This window comes from Clarias gariepinus, chromosome 21, assembly GCF_024256425.1.
Source record: "Clarias gariepinus isolate MV-2021 ecotype Netherlands chromosome 21, CGAR_prim_01v2, whole genome shotgun sequence".
NCBI classification, from domain to species: domain Eukaryota; kingdom Metazoa; phylum Chordata; class Actinopteri; order Siluriformes; family Clariidae; genus Clarias; species Clarias gariepinus.
Window position 1 is genome coordinate 8,987,735 of NC_071120.1, and position 8,216 is coordinate 8,995,950.

Consider the following 8,216-nt stretch of genomic DNA (forward strand, 5'->3'; position numbering starts at 1 on the left):
CAGCTGATTCAAATATCAATGATTGTTTCTCATAGAATCATACCCTAAGGACATCTGATTAAGGGAGTCAAATGATCTTTCCAGACAAAAGCTTTATTGATCTCGAAAATCATTCCAGGACATTTGTCTTCATTAAAGGGTTGCAGCCGTTATCATCGCGTTGTTTGTGCATCTGCTGCGAAACCCGCCCGAGTAAACACACAGAGTGATGAAAGTGACAAAGTGACGGTTTACAGAGCGTGATTCTCCTCGTACCCCCTGCTGCCTCCCATCCCGGGCTTTTCTCCCACGTTTCTCATTTCCAAAAGCATCTGCCGGCCGAACGAGGGAAGATAAATCGTCTATCAGCACTGTTGTGCAGAGGGTCGGCCATTTTTTATTTCTTTTTTTTCCCTCGTGCTAAAATTCTTCCTCTAGAGCAATTTATCAGAGTTCAGTCCTGCTAACGTAAAATGGAAGTTTGAGTTCCTAGGAATCATAAAAAGATGGGTAAAGAAAAAAAAAACCGCAAGAAGAAGAATAACAGAAGACGTAAAGCTAACTTTGTCAACAAAACTCATGTTACTTTAGGTACTTAGAAAAAACTAAACAAGAAAAAGCCTCTGGTTTTTTTTGGCTGACCATCCCTGAAAATCATCAAACAATCAGTCTCAAAGACCCAATTACGTATTTTGGGGAAGTGGGTCATCAGTCACACCATGATGCACAGCCCCTAGGGCTCTATCGTTCTGCTTGTCTAATGCTGTAATTAGTCAGTGTTCCTAATAAGAACTGTAAAAACCCTGATGATAGCCAGCCAGGGTACTGATACTGTATTACAGCAGATCGGCATAAAAATGTAATATTTATCCAAAATTGCACTTGTGTTCAAAGGATGTTAAGTATGAGCTGATTATAAATAAGAATGCTGGGAGAAACCAAACTGGGAAATTCTCATAAATTAAGGTGTTAAAGCCAACATTTACAGAAGACTACAAGCACAGTATGGTGATGAGACCCTTAGCCATGTTTTAAAGAATGCTGTATGTCCATGAATGATGAACCCACCTGAGGTGTCTAAGAGCTCACTAAAGTTGTTCCTGTACACATGTTTGGGCCATTAGAGGAGTTCCTGGGAGGCCAGCATTTTAGACATGAGCCAGGCAGTCCGATCATGGCTCCAGCGTACTGAGAGGACTTTCTACATTGATGGTATACAAGCAGTAGTGAAACGTTGAGATAAGTGTATGAGTGTAGATATGAGTGCCTTGAGGATGCAGAAGGAGCAGTGCCATTTTATCCTGACTCTGCTTGACCCTGCCGTCCATTCATGAACCAGTGCTTGACCAAACATCTCCTGCTACAAATTGCTGCAAAATCATTCTCTTATGCTGTTTATCCAATCACAAGCAATTATGTAAATTAGTAATTAGACAAGAATTTAGCTACAGGAATCAGGACATTAGCCTGGGAAGAGGAAAGTTTTTACATAACTTAATATGTTTTGCCTTTTCATTATCTGTAAAAATGGCCAGTTCTAGTAAAATGTGTTCACAACTAAGACTATGATACTAATTTACAATATAAGTGCAATATAAAACAAAATTATTTTAAATAGTTTTATTTACAGTCATCAAAAATGTTTAGGTATTAACAGTCAGTCAAGTTCCTTGCAAAGTTTTATCCATGTGGAGATATCCACTGAACATCTACATACACAAAATAAAAATATGTTTCTTTTCAGATCCCTTAAACCAGTGTTTAAACTGGAGGACCTTCAACACTTATATCTTTACCTTCCCAAAAATGTTTCCTCAATAAAATACTAAATTATATTCACACCGGTATGCTTAATACGCACAAATACATATCCACCAGACAATTCCACGGCACTACTCTGTTAAAAGCTCATATCATTTTTTGTTCTTTAAATCAATTATGCTGCACTAAACTGTTTTATATCATTTGCATGAATAATATAATATGAATTACAGGAAAATTGCCAACAGAAACCAGGAACGTTTATCTGGTTTGAAAGTTTCATTCACATTAAATATTTATTTTCAGGAGCAGTGCCGGCTGGTGCAAATTTTATTTTATTTTATTTATTTATTTATTTATTTATTTTAGGTTGAGTAAACAAAATTAAAAGTTTTAATAATCGCCTGCCATTTTTGTAAGCTCGGCAGTAATCACTTGGCTGCTGCTTATTTAGAAGATCAGGTAGATCTGGTCCAAGCTCTTTAACTTTTTTTCTTTTCTCGTCCGTTCGCCTTGCAAAGGGGTGTTTTATCAAAGACGTTACAGAATTTTCTCTCATATTTAGCTGGCTTCGCTAAATAACAAAAGTGGTAGGGTTCGGGGCTTACAATGCTGCGCCCCAAGGATGATTTGAAAAAATCCAATTAGAGTTCAGCTTTAAATACTCAAATGCTTTTCAAAAAATTAGCACCCTGAACACAATCTAATACAGTTTAGATTTTTTTTGTAAATAAATTATATTGTGAAATACAGCAGAATATTGTGACTAAATGACTTTATTTTACTATTAAAATAAATAATTATGATGTTAAATAATTACATGTTAAAGTAGCATTCCTTCCTGACTAACTTTAAGAGGGTGGCGCCCCAGCGCCCCTTATTAACCAGAGTAACACACCTGAGCGTATCCTCAGAGGGAAATCAAAATAAGCCATAAAATCCACCACAGGCTGAAAAAAAGGATGCCTACTAAGCAACAATACATGCATATGCACAAAAGAAAGGCATCCAAACCAAATGCACTGTTGTGTTTAAAAGATTTAAATCACATTACTATATGCAAACAGCCATGACTAAATAACAGCAAAGCCAGTTAGTTTACTTACTCATTTCATGGCTGTTTAATAGGTGTTCATTTCACTTAAATGCAATGCAGGATAGATGTATCCTCCATGAGCTGTTAGCTACAAATTAAAGGCATTTAAATAGCATTAAGAGTATTAAACCATTGAGCTGGTTATGGTAGTTTAGCACTGGTGATTCCAGCATCTTCACAAAACTAAATTATATAAATCTCACAAGAGTGCAGGGTAGAACATTGTTATATCCTGTACACATTCAGCTATTCCAGGAACACCTGGGACTACTAAGAACATGGAGTAAAATTTAAGCCACTGGTGATGGGAAGGCTCAAAGGCCAAACCAAGAAGTGACCAAGTTGACAGAAATTACTATTTTTTTGTATTAATTAAAAGTAAATGTGCCAGAGGAAGATTAATCAGAGGACACTTTTGGACCTAGAAGGACCAGACTGAAAAAGCCTAGAGTTATTTGTATTTTTGCAATCAAAATGCACTTTGATCAATTTTTTTCAGTAGGCTTGTGGGTTGCTGCAGAGTGACTTCTTCTGATCAATTAAAACCTTAAAACCTACTGTCCTGCTGGATATGGGAAGTAGTGGCTCAATGTTTAGGTTTTGGTTTATTGATTAAAAATCCTTTTAGCAAGTCCCTTAAGCCTGAACTACTCAGTTGTTGTTACGGGTGCAGTGTGTGGGCTTTAGGTAAGGCATAATGGCAGAATTTAATGGAACCAAGGAACAGTAACAATGAAACTAGGAAAAAAAAACAAAAGAGCAGTAAGACATGGGACTAGACATAACAGGAACTAAGGAAATTGGCTTTACACGAAGCAGGGTTCAAACATTCGACATCTTATTTAAAACAAAACAGATAGGTACTTTTAACAGGAACTTAGCCAAACCAAAGCTACACAGAACTTAATGAGCTACCTTGGTTCAGGTGAGCGCTTCCATCACCTGACTGAGGTGCATCCTGGGAAATGGAGTCCAGAAACACAAAAGATACAAAAAACACAACAGAGGAGTCTCTGGTCAGCTGGCACCCTATAGGGGTTATCTCTGACAGTTGTATCCTGTCTTAATTGTAAGTGAATTAATATAATGAACCCTTTCTTCGACCTTGAAGACCTCTACAAGTGGAGACATGTCCACTGAGTAAAGGAAAGACCCTTCTACCTAAAATTTTAAGTAGAGAAAAAAGACCATATACACAATACTGATAAATACTCTTTTCCGTGTTAAATAACCAAAAACACCTGCCTGTGCCGCGATCAGTGTTGGTCAACCCTCTTAAGCCTCCATTGATGTTCACTTTAAAGCTCAGTGTAGTTCTGTCTTTTACATAGGGATGAATAGCCTCTCCATTTTTGCTTGGTCTACTCAGAGGTTCTGGGTTTTGCCCCTAACAATACATTTTAGTATAGTAAAGAAGCCCAATCAGAGATTTTCTGAATATGACAATCAAAACAGCAATAATCGTACAGTACTAGTGCAATTGTAATAGGAAAAACAAATAGTTATAAATAATTAATAATTTATAATTTAATGAATTTAATTTAATTATCATTATTTAATTGACGATATCTAAAAGTGAATTAATCACCTGGCCCCAAGTGAACAAACTAAATAAGTTTGGCTTTATAGTGGAACACTTGCTGAACATTTTGAAAGTTTTTTTTTCAAGAACTGTGTATCGTCTTACTTTGAAGTGCACCATTAAAATGTATTTTGAAATAGTTTTACATTTTAAGACTAGTTTTAAAAGAAATTAATTCAGTAAGGGAGCATCTAAAAAAGTGCATGACCTGGACAACTGTGAAAGACTTAGACCAAGACTATAGATATCCTGAGTAATAGACTACTAATGTTTTGTTGTTTTGATACTACAATACAATTCAGTACATTATAAATACAGGACTTTAAAACACCTTATATGTACAGCATACATATTATTATTATTATTATTATTATTATTATAAGTCCTAAATAAGTGATTTGTACGGTGGCCCAGAAGGGCAAATCATCTTACCCGAATATGTGTGTGTTTTTTCCCTTGTAAGTGTTTTTTTTTTTCCTTGAAAATGTCCGCTTTTTCCCTTATAAATGTCGTTTTTTCCCTTATAAATGTGTTTTTTTTTTCATTGAAAATGTGCGCTTTTTCCCTTATAAATGTCGTTTTTTACCTTATAAATGTGTTTTTTTTTTTTTTAAATGTCCGCTTTTTCCCTTATAAATGTCATTTTTTTCCCTTATAAATGTTTTTTTTTCCATTGAAAATGTGCGCTTTTTCCCGTGTAACTGTGCGCTTTTTCCCGTGTAAATGTCTGCTCTTTACCGTTTGTGCGCAACTACTTCTTTCCCGTGTGAGAACTCTTTCTCCAGTATTTTGCAAGCTAAAAGCTAAAGCTAATGCGCAAAGGACTATGGGAGTGGGGTCAAAACGCAACTGAACACGGAACGTTTCCGGATATCAGCTCCAGGACTCAACATCATGGAGTATACAGTGAATTATAGCGTGATAAAGTTATAATTTTCACTAAATTTTCAACTGCACACAATTACCAGGTAATGTTTAATATATAAAAATTAATCAGATTTTTACTGTTTTAGGCACTAATGATAACTTTGTAGCAGTGTTAATACTATTGGAGTGTTTGGGGGAAATGCCGAGCCGAGTGTAAATGGCAGTGATTAAAAGGAATATTATCTCATTTAGACCATTAAACACTGATGTAAACCATCAGCTCCATGGCATCTCTGTAGTATACATCCACATATGGATTTATAAGCAAGCTAATATCACTATGCTAACCGCTAGCGCTTAGCATGGGGAAACTAGCTTGTTTATTAATATATATTAGTTTAATAGTGTATTTGGACACCTATACGTGATGTAAACAGTTAGCTCTATTGTTTTTGTAAAATGCCTGTCCAAATATGGATCTATAAGCAAGCTAATATCACTATGCTAACCGCTAGCGCTTAGCATGGGGAAACTAGCTTGTTTATTAATATATATTAGTTTAATAGTGTATTTGGACACATATACGTGATGTAAACAGTTAGCTCTATTGTTTTTGTAAAATGCCTGTCCAAATATGAATCTATAAGCAAGCTAATATAATTATGCTAAGCGCTAGCTTACTAAAAGAGCTAAGATAGCAGCAACTATTGCTAATTATCCCTGAGCTGCTCCTGTTATGTGCTAAATGTTACAGATGGTTAACGAATTGTTGTATGTAGTTTATTGGAGCTCCTGAGTGCCATATAATGTATACTGCTGTATAATGTAGTGGTTTTATCATAGCTAGAGATCTTCTGAATAGTTAGTTATGTATGTAACAGTCAAGAAAAGGGGCTTTTGTTCAGGTTCTATCTATTCTAGTCATTAAAGTCATTAAATATATGTTTATACTCCTTATAATATGTATGATTGTGTGTTTTTCTTCTCACAGTGAACTGTGTGTAAATCATCAACTGCCTGTGTATCAGCTGATTTCTACACCAGCTTTACATCCTGAGCAGAAGGTGAGTTTTCTGAAGTATTTACCTCTCTTTTCAAGAACACCACTGAGCACATCTTAATCAGGGGACAGGGACACATTTCTCTTCATGAACATGTGTGTGTTAATGAATGGTGAAGATGGGGCCAAATTTTGCAGCAATCCTTAATAGCAAAACCAAGTAATTGGTTTTAATACACAGCATTACTAAAAGCTTGCATTCTATGAAATTTTGTGTGCGTGCCTGCCTGCGTGTGTCAAACTGATGTCATATGATGTCAAACATCATGAAGTGATATTAACTTGCTTATAAACCCATATGTGGATGTATATTACAGAGATGCCATGGAGCTGCATAGTAACACCATGAAGTCTTTTTACTAGACACTTATAATAACTTGTCTTTATTTCTCCCCTGTTGTAGATTGTCGTGGAGAGGACGGACCCTTGATGCTCTGCCTTTTTGCACCAACAATACATACATGTATTTTATTAATTTGTAAATAAAGTCTTTAATATAATTTTATAGTTGAGTATTTATTTCTAGTTTGCTTATTATTTAGCAAAACAGTTAAAGTGCATGTAAAGCATTGCTGCAAATGACACTGAATAGAATCAGATGTTACTCCACTCTGTGTGAGGGTACAGGCTTATATACAGTATGTGATTTTAGCATCAATAATGTTTTTCTACTAACTAAAGCATGCTGCCTTGGAGATATTAGTGACATCTCTCTTTCAGTTCGAACAACATATTCCATAATATTTATGAATACATTAATCCCATATGTTCAGCAGTTAAAACAGAGGTTCTTAAACATTTTACAGCGAAGGACTCCTTCAACTGTAAAACAAACACCTCTGCATACATTTACTTATAGTGCATTTCCAAAATTACATTTTTATGTTATTCAAAAAGTAAAACCTTTTGTTTTCATTTAAATGATTAATGATTAAATGATCCATGAAAATCAAAAATCTAGTATGTCAAAATATTAGAATATTTCACTTCGATCATGGGGAAGACTGCTGACCTAACAAGTTGTCCAGAAGATGATCATCTACACCTTCCAGAAGGAGTGTAGGCCCTCAAGGTCAAACTTTACCACCAACTATTTCACTGACCATGTTGTTGCTTGATTTGCCAGCCATCTCACCTGACCTTAGGTTTCATGGGAAAGATGAGCTGAAATCTGAGATAAATTTCAAGCTGAATGCTTCAAGTGTGATCTGCAAACATAACCAGGGTGTCATGTTTAACAGCTTAATGCAATGGGTTACATAAAAACACCAACTATTTGAAAATATGTAGGCTTATGAATAGTGGCAACGTATATCTACTGTATGTACAGTGAATGTATGTTCAAGAATAAGAGTATCATAAATTGACCAATAATTAAAATACACATGTAAACAATGAGTCTGTCATTTGAAATGCCGTTTATTTAAAAAAATTAGAATATTGTGCAAAAGTGTTTAAGTTTTAAAATTATTGGGGGGGAAACACATTCACAAGGGAAACGTCATACACATAGAAAAAAAAATCATAGAGCACAATAAAAAAATTATATATTCACAAGGAAAAAAATTATAAATTTACAAGGGAAAATAATACACTAACAAGGGAAAAATAATGCACTTACAAGGGAAAAATAATGCACTTACAAGGGAAAAATAATACACTAACAAGGGAAAAATTATGCACTAACAAGGGAAAAATAATACATTCACAAGGGAAAATATATATACTTATAGGTGAAAAATAATACATTTACAAGAGAAAAATTATATACCTACAAGGGAAAAATTCCCCCTCGATAATACATGCTGTTTCCCTTGTAAATGTGTTTTTTTCCCTTGTGTGTGCTTTTTCCCTTGAAAATGTATGCTTTT

The 8,216-nt window shown here is 35.0% G+C and overlaps 1 long non-coding RNA gene across 1 annotated transcript; it reads left to right on the forward strand.

The window, feature by feature from the left end:
- Positions 1-5,167: 5,167 nt before the first annotated feature.
- On the forward strand, positions 5,168-6,845 carry LOC128509617 (uncharacterized). Its single transcript, XR_008356062.1, has 3 exons — positions 5,168-5,386; positions 6,277-6,349; positions 6,749-6,845. It is a non-coding gene; the product is annotated as an uncharacterized LOC128509617 (long non-coding RNA).
- Positions 6,846-8,216: the final 1,371 nt, after the last annotated feature.